Source organism: Saccopteryx bilineata, chromosome 1, assembly GCF_036850765.1.
Source record: "Saccopteryx bilineata isolate mSacBil1 chromosome 1, mSacBil1_pri_phased_curated, whole genome shotgun sequence".
Classification (NCBI taxonomy): Eukaryota; Metazoa; Chordata; class Mammalia; order Chiroptera; family Emballonuridae; genus Saccopteryx; species Saccopteryx bilineata.
In genome coordinates this window covers 73896364-73910198 of record NC_089490.1, presented here as the reverse complement: position 1 = coordinate 73910198, position 13835 = coordinate 73896364, and the positions used below count along the sequence as shown (strand labels likewise).

Sequence of the window (13835 nt, the reverse complement as noted above, 5' to 3'; positions counted from 1 at the left end):
TTCCATGGCCTAATTCTAGACATGGCATTTTCTCTGCTCCCTGCTTCCATCCCTGCCCACACCCCAACCAACATCTGAAGGACAGGACTCTAATACTGCTTCAGAAAGTCCATTCCCCCGACCCTGATTATAACACACACTGTGAACAAGGAGACTCTTTTTTGTACCCCAGACTCCTTCAACTGTATCCTGTCCTTCTGCACACTGTCTTCCTCCTTTAAGGAAGGCCAGTGGGTGACTTCTACTTCTAAAGAATGTTGACTTCCCACCACCTTCCAGATTCTAGAAGCTAGGCAACACCAGGATCTTCCTTTTCATACAGCTTGCTTTCAGAGGTGGTTCAGATGGAAGTCCTTAACTCTGCGTTGTGTATTTCACGTAATTCTTCATTTTTTTCTCAGTGGCTTTTACATTATACGCACCATCTCCACTATGGAAAGTCTACATTCTCAATGAAATTAATTACAAGTATCATCAAACAAGTAAGAGGCAGGGCATCATCCTGGAGCTGCTGAAATGTTGCCACTTCAGCGAAACCTACCTTGCCTTTACTTTTGGCTGTGGCCCTGCTGCCAGGCCCATCCATTGCCCTATCCCCTTCACGTTTCTCTACACCTCTGCCACATAACATTGGAATCTCAGAATCTCTGCTGAAGTTGATTCATTTTTTTTCTTTTTTTTTTTTTTTTTTTTACAGATCCAGAGAGTCAAAGAGAAGGATAGATAGGGAAAGACAGACAGGAACAAAGAGAGATGAGAAACATCAATCATCAGTTTTTTGTTGCGACAGCTTAGTTGTTCGTTGATTGCTTTCTCATATGTGCCTTGATCATGGAGCTACAGAAGACCGAGTAACCCCTTGCTCGAGCCAGCGACCTTGGATCCAAGCTGGTGAGCTCTGCTCAAACAGATGAGCCCGCGCTCAAGCTGGCGACCTTGGGGTCTTGAACCTGGGTCCTCAGCATCCCAGGTCTACACTCTATCTACTGTGCCACCACCTGGTCAGGCAAAGTTGATTCTTAGGGGGTTTTTTTCTGCCTACTCAATTTTGGGGTGTAATGTTTGATTTTACCACATAGTAGAAATATTTATATTCAGTTTATATTTCTTTCTAGAAAGTAATAATATGGACCAAATGGTAGCATAATAAATTATACTTATCTAGTAAACTTTGTTGTGGTTGAGATAACTAGTAATAGCCTTGTTTTTAAGTAAATGAGTCTTCTTCATTCAAAGCTGAGGGAGCAATATGGCATTTGGAGTTCCTTAGTGTAACAGTTTGCTGTTTTTTGTTGTAGTTTTTTATAATGTAACTATAGTAGAATTAATTTATCCATTACGTACAAGAGCCACAGTGCTCTGGGCCCATGATACTTTTAGAGGCCAATGGAAAAGTTTTAATTTCTTTTAAATTAAAAAAATATATAAATTAATAAATATAACCTGGATTATATTTATCTTTACGCTAATGTAATTATAAAATAGAATTTTTGGTAAGTGACATCAGAGAAATGGCACCCTGAGGAGCGCTCCTGATACCTCTCCCCAAAATTTCAACAAGTTCTACAACCAGTGACAAAAAAATCTATCCTTGGAGCGTCTGGAAGTCCCACACACTGAACACGAAGGCAGAGGCAGCGGCAACCTCATAGCTGGATCATCAGGCTGCTAATTCAGGAAGGAGAGACTAGAAGAGAGGCTCCAGGAAAACGGACTCTCCCATTGTTGGAGCCTACAAATGCTAACAAGCCCCGACTACCAACGAGACTGAAGCCTTGTAAATGACATCACCATAGAGACTCATCAACTGCAAATCTCTACCTAAGCATGCCACAGGGGCAGAGCCTGGGGTACAGAGCCACCGACCAGGAAGAGGGAGAGGAAAAAAAAGGAAGAAAATAACCTCTCAAAATCAAGAAAAATCCACAGACTTTATAACTTTTTCCACTTTTTTTTTGTTTGCTTCCTTCATCTTCTTGTCTTTATTTTATTTTTTCTTCCACCTTGGTCCTTTTATTCTCTGCTCGTCTTATTCTTTTCTCTCCATCTTGAACTACACTACCCATAAGTGTTACATTTCCCTTTTTTTTTTCCTTTCTTCTTTCTTTCTCTCTATGAGGGTTACACTCCAAAACCCTTAACTCTCCTTTTTTTTTCTTCTTTTCTCTTTTTCTTTTTTCTCCCCCTCTCTTAGTTTCTTCTTTATCCTTTACTTTTCCTCTCATTTGATCCTTACTCATTAACAAATTATTTTATTTGGGACTCAAACTATTTCCTTGTGGCATTTTGGGTGCTTTTTACTTCGCTTTTTAACTCATTAGCATTCCCCCCAACCACGGCTCTCCATTCTATCTAGTTTTTGTTCCATGTAATACAATAGTATTTTTTTTCTTTTTCCAATTTCCATCTTATCCCCTTCATTATATCTCTCAGTTGACCATCATTTACAAGAAATCATTTTATTCTTGATCCAATTTTTTTTCATTTTTGCATTTTGTGGGTCCCTACCTCCTTTTTTGCCCCTTTATCACTTCTCCCCAACTCAGGCCCTCCATTATAGGTAGTTTTTGTTCCATTTAGCACAATATAATTCATAGTTTTTTCACAGTATTTTATCAAGGAGGAAGGGAAAAAAGGAAAAAAACAAATGATAAAATTTTTTTACTTTTTTTAAAATTTTTATTCTTTATTAATTCTCATTAGTGTTATTAACAAAACCACCCTCAGATGAATTGAAGGAAAAGGAAATTGAATATCATGGATACAAAAGACAGAGATGTAGCAAAGATAGATGAGGAAAGATCTATGGAGAAAAAATGTAATAGATTGGAAACCTTGGAATTAAATGACAGAGAATTTAAAATAGAAATCCTAAAAATACTCAGAGATATACAGGAAAACACAGAAAGGCAATTTAGGGAGCTCAAAAAACAACTCAACCGCAGCCAAGTCAAATTCAGCCCCTACTCCCCCCATAGCAGGGGCTGGCCCAGATGGCTGCTACAGCAAGCTCCACTGCTCATGGGCTCTGGGTTCCTCCCCTGGGACCTGGGGATAAGTTTAGCTGTGGACATGGGAAAACAAAACAAAACAAAAAAAAACACAACTCAACAAACACAAAGAATATATTAACAAGGAAATTGAAACTATGAAAACAAATCAAACAGAGATGAAAAACTCAATTCATGAACTTAAAAAAGAGGTAACAAGCTTAGCTAATAGAATAGGCCAGATAGAGGCAGGATTAGTAACATAGAAGATAAGCAACTTAAGGCAAAACAGAGAGAAGAGAGAGACTCAAAAATTTTAAAAAATGAGAAAGCCCTACAGGAATTGTCTGACTCCATCAAAAAGAATAACATAAAAATAATAGGTATATCAGAAGGAGAAGAGAGAGAAAATGGAATGGAGAACTTATTCAAACAAATAATAAACAAGAACTAACCAAGCCTGTGGAAAGAACTAAAGCCTCAAATTCAAGAAGCAAACAGAACACCAAGTTTTCTTAACCCCAACAAACCTACTCCAAGGCACATCATAATGAAATTGGCACAAACCAACAACAAAGAAAAAAATTCTCAAGGCAGCCAGGGAAAAGAATACAACATATAAAGGAAGGCCTATTAGATTATAATTGGATTTCTCAGCAGAAACTACAAACTAGAAGAGAGTGGACTTCAATATTTAAAGTTCTGAAAGAGAGGATATTCCAGCCAAGAATACTAAACCCATCAAAGCTATCCTTCAAATACGAAGAAGAAATAAAAACATTCACAGATACAGAAAAGATGAGGAATTTATCATCAGAAAACCCCCATTTCAGGAAATACTAAAAGGGGTTTTCCAACCAGATACAAAGAACAAAACAAAACAAAACCACAAGTAAAACCTCCACCAAGACCACAATAAAACCAAATTTAAACTGACAACAAAAACAAAAAAAAAGGGGGGAGGGGGAGCAGACAGAGATTAACAGTAGCAAAGGACAATGGAGTGCAGAAGCACTCATAAGATAGTGTACTACAATGAACATGGTAGGTACCCTTACATTACTTAATGGTAACTATCCCTGAAAAAACCACCACAGAAGCACATGACTTAAAAAAGGTAGTAACAGAGGAAAGAAGTACGGATTACAACCAAACAAAAACAAATCATAGAAAAACAAAAGAGAAGAATCAAACAAGATACAAAACTAACAGAAAACAATGTATAAAATGGCAATAGGGTACCCTCAAGTGTCAATAATTACACTAAATGCAAATGGATTAAACTTACCAATAAAAAGACACAGAGTAGCAGAATGGATTAAAAAAGAAAATCCAACTGTATGCTCCCTACAAGAAACACATCTAAGCAAGAAGGATAAAAACAAAGACAAAGTGAAAGGCTAGAAAACAATAATCCAAGCAAATAACATCCAAAAAGAGCAGGTAGGCCCTGGCCGGTTGGCTCAGCGGTAGAGCGTCGGCCTAGCGTGCGGAGGACCCGGGTTCGATTCCCGGCCAGGGCACACAGGAGAAGCGCCCATTTGCTTCTCCACCCCTCCGCCGCGCTTTCCTCTCTGTCTCTCTCTTCCCCTCCCGCAGCCAAGGCTCCATTGGAGCAAAGATGGCCCGGGCGCTGGGGATGGCTCTGTGGCCTCTGCCCCAGGCGCTAGAGTGGCTCTGGTTGCAACATGGCGACGCCCAGGATGGGCAGATTATCGCCCCCTGGTGGGCAGAGCGTCGCCCCTGGTGGGCGTGCCGGGTGGATCCCGGTCGGGCGCATGCGGGAGTCTGTCTGACTGTCTCTCCCCATTTCCAGCTTCAGAAAAAATGAAAAAAATAAATAAATAAATAAATAAATAAAAAAGAGCAGGTGTAGCAATACTCATATCTAATAATACTGACTACAAGACAGCAAAAGTAATCAGAGACAAAAATGGTCATTTCATAATGATCAAGGGGACACTGAATCAAAAAGACATAACAATTCTTAATATATATGCACCAAACCAAGGAGCACCAAAATATATAAGACAGCTACTGATTGACCTAAAAACAAAAACTGACAAAAATACAATCATACTTGGACATCTCTACACCGCTGATGGCTCTAGATCGTTCCTCCAAACAGAAAATCAATAAAGATATATTGGCCTTAAACGAAACACTAAAGCAATTGGATATGATAAACATCACAGGAATTTCATCCCAAAGCGACAGAGTATATATTTTTCTCTAGTGTACATGGAACATTCTCAAGAATTGACCATATGTTCGGCCACAAAAATAACATCAGCAAATTCAGAAAAATTGAAATTGTACCAAGCGTATTTTCTGATCACAAAGCCTTGAAACTAGAATTCAAATGCAAAAAAGAGGGGAAAACCACAAAAATGTGGAAACTAAACAACATACTTTTAAAAAAATGAATGGACCAAAGAAGAAATAAGTGCAGAGATCAAAAGATATATACAGACAAATGACAATGATAAAACGACATATCATAATCTCTGGGATGCAGCAAAAGCAATAATAAGAGGGAAGTTTATATCACTTCAGGCCTATATGAACAAACAAGAGAGAGCCAAAGTAAACCACTTAACTTCACACCTTAAGGAACTAGAAAAAGAAGAACAAAGACAACCCAAAACCTTCTGAAGAAAGGAAATAATAAAAGTCAGAGCAGAAATAAATGAAATAGAGAACAGAAAAACTATAGAAAAAATTAATTAAAAAAGGAGCTGGTTCTTTGAAAAGACCAACAAAATTGACAAACCCTTGGCAAGATTCACCAAGGAAAAAAGAGAAAGGACTCATATAAACAAAATCCAAAATGAAAGAGGAGAAATCACCACAGACATCATAGATATAAAAAGAATTATTGTAGAATACTACGAAAAACATATGCCACCAAATTCAACAATCTAGAAGAAATGGATACATTCCTAGAACAATACAACCTTCCTAGACTGAGTCATGAAGAAGCAGAAAGCCTAAACAGACCAATTAGCAGGGAGGAAATAGAGAAAACTATTAAAAACCTCCCCAAAAATAAAATCCAGGCCCAGACAGTTATACTAATGAATTCTATCAAACATTCAAAGAAGACTTGGTTTCTATTCTACTCAAAGTTTTCCAAAAATTGAAGAAGAAACAATACTTCCAAACACATTTTTGAGGACAACATAACTCTCATACTGAAACCTGGCAAGGACGGCACAAAAAAAGAAAACTACAGACCAATATCTCTAATGAATACAGATGCTAAAATACTAAACAAAATACTAGCAAATTGAATACAACAACATATTTAAAAAATAATACATTATGATCAAGTGGGATTCATCCCAGAATCTCAAGGATGGTTCAACATACGTAAAACGGTTAATGTAATACACCATATCAACAAAACAAAGAAAAAAATCCACATGATCTTATCAATAGATGCAGAAAAGGCATTTGATAAAATACAACACAACTAAAGGTTAGGGTTAGGGTTAGGGTTAGGGGATAGGGGTTAGGGGTTAGGGTTAGGGTTACAGTTAGGATTAGGGTTACAGTTAGGGTTAGGGTTAAGGTTAGGGTTAGGGTTAGGGTTAGGGTTAGGGTTATGGTTAGGAAAAAAAATACAACACAACTTTATGTTTAAGACACTCAACAAAATGGGTATAGAAGAAAAATATCTCAACATGATAAAGGTTATATATGATAAACCATCAGCTAACATCATATTAAATGGCATAAAACAGAGGACTTTCCCCCTTAAGTCAGGAACAAGGCAGGGTTGTCCCCTCTCTCCACTCTTATTTAACGTGGTGCTAGAAGTTCTAGCCTGAGCAATCAGACAAGGTAAAGAAATAAAAGCCATCCATATCGGAAAAGAAGAAGTAAAGGTCTCACTTTTTACAGATGATATGATCCTATACATCAAAAACCCCAAAGACTCCACAAAAAGATTACTAGAAACAATAAACCAATACAGTAAGGTCGCAGGATACAAAATTAATATACAAAAGTCCATAACCTTTCTATATGCCAACAACGAAACATTGAAAAATGAACTAAAAAAAAATAATACCCTTCACAATTGCAACAAAAAAAATACCTAGGAATAAACATAACAAAGAATGTAAAGGACCTATATAACACAAACTACAAAGTATTGTTAAGGGAAATCGAAAAAGACACAATGAAATGGAAAAATATTCCTTGTTCTTGGATAGGAAGAATAAATATAATAAAAATGATCATATTACCCAAAGCAATATACAAATTTAATGCAATTCCCATCAAAATTCCAATGACATTTTTAAAAGAAATGGAACAAAAAATCATCAGATTTATATGGAACTATAAAAAACCCCGAATAGCCAAAGCAATTCTAAAGAAAAAGAACAAAGCTGGGAGCATTACAATACCTGACTTCAAATTATATGATACAGCCACGACAATCAAAATAGCATGGTATTGGCAGAAAAATAGACACTCAGACCAATGGAACAGAATAGAAAGTCCAGAAATAAAACCACATATATATGGTCAAATCATTTTTGATAAAGGGGCCAACAACACACACTGGAGAAAAGAAAGCCTCTTTAACAAATGGTGCTGGGAAAACTGGAAAGCCACATGCAAAAGAATGAAACTCAACTATAGTTTGTCTCCTTGTACTAAAATTAATTCAAAATAGATCAAAGACCTCAATATAAGACCTGAAACAACATAATACATAGAAGAAAACTTAGGTACTAAACTCATGGACCTTGGTTTTAAAGAGCATTTTATGAATTTGACTCCAAAGACAAGAGAAGTGAAGGCAAAGGTAAATGAATGGGACTACATCAGACTAAGAAGTTTTTGCTCAGCAAGAGAAACTGACAACAAAATAGACAGCCAACTAAATGGGAGATGATATTTTCAAACAACAGCTCAGATAAGGGCCTAATATCCAAAATATACAAAGAACTCATAAAACTCAATAACAAACAATCCAATAAAAAAAAAATGGGAAGAGGACATGAACAGACACTTCTCCCAGGAAAAAATACAAATGGCTAACAGACATATGAAAAGATGCTCATCTTCATTAGTTATTAGAGAAATGCAAATCAAAATTACAATGAGATACCACTTCACACCTGTTAGATTAGCTATTATCAATACGACAGGTAATAGCAAGTGTTGGAAAGGCTTTGGAGAAAAAGAAACTCTCATCCACTGTTGGTGGGAATGTAAAGTAATACAACCATTATGGAAGAAAGTATGGTTGTTCCTCAAAAAACTGAAAATGGAACTACCTTATGACCCAGCAATCTCTCTACTGGGTATATGCCCCCAAAACTCAGAGATATTGATACGTAAAGACACATGTAGCCCCATGTTTATTGCAACATTGTTCACAGTGGCCAAGACAAGGAAACAACCAAAAAGCCCTTCAATAGATGACTGGATAAAGATGTGGTATAGGCCCTGGCTGGTTGGCTCAGTGGTAGAGCGTCGGCCTGGCGTGCAGAAGTCCCGGGTTCGATTCCCGGCCAGGGCACATAGAAGAAGCGCCCATATGCTTCTCCACCCCTCCCCCTCTCCTTCCTCTCTGTCTCTCTCTTCCCCTCCCGCAGCGAGGCTCCATTGGAGCAAAGATGGCCCGGGCGCTGGGGATGGCTCCTTGGCCTCTGCCCCAGGCGCTAGAGTGGCTCTGGTCACAGCAGAGCGACTCCCCGGAGGGGCAGAGCATCGCCCCCTGGTGGGCAGAGCATCGCCCCCTGGTGGGCACATGCAGTAGTCTGTCTGACTGTCTCTCCCTGTTTCCAGCTTCAGAAAAATACAAAAATAATAATAATAATAATAAATAAAAAATAAAAAGAAGATGTGGTATATATACACTATGGAATACTACTCAGCCATAAGAAATTATGACATTGGGCCCTTTACAACAAAATTGGATGGATCTTGATAACATTGTATGGAGTGAAATAAGTAAATCAGAGAAAACTAAGAACTGCATGATTCCATACATAGGTGGGACATAAAAACGAGACTAAGAGAAATGGACAAAAGTGTGGTGGTTGCAGGGGGGTGCGGGAAGAAAGGGAGGGAGAAGGTTGGGGGGAGGGGGAGGGACACAAAGAAAACCATATAGAATGTGACAGAGGACAATCTGACTCTGGGTGATGGGTATGCAACATAATTGAATGACAGGATAACCTGGAGATGTTTTCTTTGAACATATGTACCCTGATTTATTGATGTCACCCCATTAAAATTAATAAAAATTTATAAAAAAAAGTATATCAGAAAAAAAATAAAATAGAATTTTTAATATTTTTTATGGGGGAAAGGGTTTATGAAAGCAAGTCTCTAGCAAAGTGATGATGCATCCCTACAGTGGTTGAGACCACAATTCCCATCAAACAGCTTCATAGATACTCTGTTCTTCCTAAGCAAAAAGTGTATTTCCTTCCAAATGGCCTTTCAACTACTTTCTCTAGAAAATGATGAACTGGAGTTTTTCTAAGAATCTAAAGGGTTTAGGAAAAGAAGGCCAAGAATGTAAGGGTCTGGACTTTCACACCTGTTTTCACATTTGCAAAGAACATTCTCTTTCAGCTAATATAGTTCAAGGTCAAAGGAGATTTTGAACATGCTAATTAAAATATTAGATATTGCTTGAGCAGAGGAAAACTAATTTTGTTCACATGTTTTGAGAGTGATTAATGAATGAGTGGGATAACATCAGACTTTATCCACACCTTAATCACTTATCAAAAGTTAAGCTTTCATTTATTTAAATCAAATCAAACCATTCAATATAACTTCATAATAAAACTGAAGTTAAAAGAAAATTACTAAGTCAATAAGTATTAACATTATAGTCTCTATAAGCCTCATCACTTTTTTTTTTTTTTTTTTCCTGAAGCTGGAAACGGGGAGAGACAGACAGACTCCCGCATGCGCCCGACCGGGATCCACCCGGCACGCCCACCAGGGGCGACGCTCTGCCCACCAGGGGGCGATGCTCTGCCCCTCCAGGGTGTCGCTCTGCCGCGACCAGAGCCGCTCTAGCGCCTGGGGCTGAGGCCAAGGAGCCATCCCCAGTGCCCGGGCCATCTTTGCTCCAATGGAGCCTTGGCTGCGGGAGGGGAAGAGAGAGACAGAGGGGGGGGGGGGGGGGTGGAGAAACAAATGGGCGCTTCTCCTATGTGCCCTGGCCAGGAACCGAACCCGGGTCCCCCGCACGCCAGGCCGACGCTCTACCGCTGAGCCAACCGGCCAGGGCGCCTCATCACTTTTGATGTTGTGAAAGGTGTGAGTTGCTGACAAAGAAATGTGCTTGGCAAAGGGCCAGCAAGTGTGTGTGGCAAACTCACAAGCAATGGATGCAGATCCCTTAAATTAGACACAAAATGAATTTGAGCTTCAGACCCTGGATTCCAGCCAGCACCCCTTACCTGAGTAAGGCTTCAGTAGTCCATGTGCAGAGACTGGAAGGTGCTGGAACAAAGGAAGCTGCCAGATGTGAGCTGAAGTGCGTCACAGGGGGTTGAAGACACCCAGGGCTCAGGTAGGTGCCTCAGCAGACACGAAGGAGCTGGGGAGTGCTGTCAAAAGCACACAGGCAATGCTAAATGAAAGCTAAGACTTGGCGACTTGGCTATCACAACAGCCCTGGGCGGGGGGGTGGAGGGGGGGGGGTTATGCATTGAGCTATAGAGCGGCTGTAGCTACACAGCTAGAACCTACAGCAACCCTGCTCCCTCACACCATCAATCACCATCAGTGGCTTCATCTCCAAGGAAGCTAATGCCAACCTGAGATGCCCCAAAGGCATGCAGAGTTGGTGCCCACCAGATTACAATTGTTATATTTGTGCTTTGTGGTTAAACATCCTTAATAATTTTGCTAGTTATTAACAATAGGCATTTTTCCCATATAATTTTTTTCTGATGTTTAACTTGAAAATAGTAAGAAGACTAGCTAATTAGATACACTTAATCCCATCATCACGACTATGTTTACTAAGAAGTAATTGAGAATTATTTTAGGATTTAGTTTTAATAAATAATCAAAATTGTGTGAATTATCACTGTAAAGTAAGTAAACTCATCACCTGTTGGTTCTTCTGATTTATCATGTTTTTTGCCATATACGTTTTCTTAACGCTTTTCACACTTCCTAACACTCTTTTTTTCTTTCAAAAACCTAATTTTCTTCAAATTCATTCCTCCTTTTGCTTGTCCTAGTTATATGAATAAATTGTTTATGTATGAAGATGTCAGTGTATGTAGGTGTATGATGTGAATCAGAATACATTGTACTGACACTGTCGGTCTTCTTTCCACACCAACCTCACCAGCATAAATTTCTTTTTTTTAAGGAAAAAATAATCTTCTTACACAAAGGCATCCTCAAACATTTAAGACCAGTTTTCTGTGGTTATATTCTACATAAGTATCAAAATTTGCAATTTAATAACTGAGAAAGAATTTCAGACCTAAAGTTGTTTCATGAGAAGGAAGATATTTACTCTGATACCTGGGAGGATGGGTTCGTTTCAGAAGTGCCACATGAGGACAGGTGGAGCATGCACACCGAGATTTCTGCAAAGCAGTGTTTATTAAATTATTTAATCATTGACTTTCATTATAGAAATAGAGGGAATTGTCCTGAATAAAAATGGTTGTTAGATATAATGAAACCATACTTGTAAATTAAGAGTTTTCTTTTATATAAAAGACTTTTTTTAATAAATTTTTATTAATGGTAATGGGATGACATTAATAAATCAGGGTACATATATTCAAAGAAAACATGTCTAGGTTATTTGTCATTAAATTATGTTGCATACCCCTTGCCCAAAGTCAGATTGTCCTCCGCCACCCTCTATCTAGTTCTTTGTGCCCCTCCCCCTCCCCCTAACTCTCTCCCTCCCTCCCTCCCATGTCCTCCCTCCCCCCACCCCTGGTAACCACCACACTCTTGTCCATGTCTCTTAGTCTCGTTTTTATGTTCCACCAATGTATGGAATCATGTAGTTCTTGTTTTTTTCTGATTTACTTATTTCACTCCGTATAATGTTATCAAGATCCCACCATTTTGCTGTAAATGATCTGATGTCATCATTTCTTATGGCTGAGTAGTATTCCATAGTGTATATGTGCCACATCTTCTTTATCCAGTCTTCTATTGAAGGGCTTTTTGGTTGTTTCCATGTCTTGGCCACTGTGAACAGTGCTGCAATGAACATGGGGCTACATGTGTCTTTACGTATCAATGTTTCTGAGGTTTTGGGGTATATACCCAGTAGAGGGATTGCTGGGTCATAAGGTAGTTCTATTTTCAGTTTTTTGAGGAACCACCATACTTTCTTCCATAATGGTTGTACTACTTTACAGTCCCACAAACAGTGGATGAGAGTTCCCTTTTCTCCGCAGCCTCTCCAACATTTGCTATTACCCGTCTTGTTGATAATAGCTAATCTAACAGGTGTGAGGTGGTATCTCATTGCCGTTTTGATTTGCATTTCTCTAATAACTAATGAAGCTGAGCATCTTTTCATATATCTGTTGGCCATTTGTATCTCTTCCTGGGAGAAGTGTCTGTTCATGTCCTCTTCCCATTTTTTTATTGGATTGTTTGTTTGTTTGTTGTTGAGTTTTATGAGTTCTTTGTAAATTTTGGATATTAGGCCCTTATCTGAGCTGTTGTTTGAAAATATCATTTCTCATTTAGTTGGCTGTCTGTTTATTTTGATATCAGTTTCTCTTGCTGAGCAAAAACTTTTAATTCTGATGTAGTCCCATTCATTTATCTTTGCCTTCACTTCTCTTGCCATTGGAGTCAAGTTCATAAAATGTTCTTTACAACCCAGGTCCAGCCCTGGACGGTTGGCTCAGTGGTAGAGCGTCGGCCTAGCGTGCGGAGGACCTGGGTTCGATTCCCGGCCAGGGCACATAGGAGAAGCGCCCATTTGCTTCTCCACCCCTCCGCCGCGCTTTCCTCTCTGTCTCTCTCTTCCCCTCCCGCAGCCAAGGCTCCATTGGAGCAAAGATGGCCCGGGCGCTGGGCATGGCTCTGTGGCCTCTGCCTCAGGCGCTAGAGTGGCTCTGGTCGCAACATGGCGACGCCCAGGATGGGCAGAGCATCGCCCCCTGGGGGGCAGAGCACCGCCCCTGGTGGGCGTGCCGGGTGGATCCCGGTCGGGCGCATGCGGGAGTCTGTCTGACTGTCTCTCCCTGTTTCCAGCTTCAGAAAAATGAAAAAAAAAAAAAAAAAAAAAAAAAAAAAAAAAAAACCAGGTCCATGATTTTAGTACCTATGTCTTCTTCTATGTACTTTATTGTTTCAGGTCTTATATTTAGGTCTTTGATCCATTTTGAATTAATTTTAGTACACGGGGACAGTGTACTAAAGTAGTCGAGTTTCATTCTATAAAAGATTTTTTAAAATAACCTTCTGAGTAAATATTAACAGTATTTAAAACATGAACATAATTTAAATAATAATGCTGAGAAACTTTTTCAACAGCTAATATTTAACAACCATCGGTAAATTAATATTTTGTTTCTATATATGTAACTGATGAGCATGTGTACTGAGGACAGAAAGATCAGAATATGCTATCTACTGAGCCTTACGAAGCACCGAATTTTATTGATGGACGCTAGCTGCCTATGTTTAGCAGTCACATACCTGGAGGGAGAGCAGTCACTTATCTACCACAGCTAACAAGACAAAATGAAGGACAGCAAGGTTATTTTCCCTGACACGAATTTATTTTTTGAATGATAAATTTCTCAAATTTAAAATTAAATGAACTGGTAAAACAAAACGTTTCTTATAAATATGACA

General features: G+C 39.0%; 1 non-coding gene across 1 annotated transcript; it reads left to right on the top strand.

Moving 5' to 3' along the window:
- The first annotated feature begins 2940 nt into the window (after positions 1–2940).
- Positions 2941–3076, top strand: LOC136321182 (small nucleolar RNA SNORA5). The gene has a single exon (XR_010728469.1). It is a non-coding gene; the product is annotated as a small nucleolar RNA SNORA5 (small nucleolar RNA).
- Positions 3077–13835: the final 10759 nt, after the last annotated feature.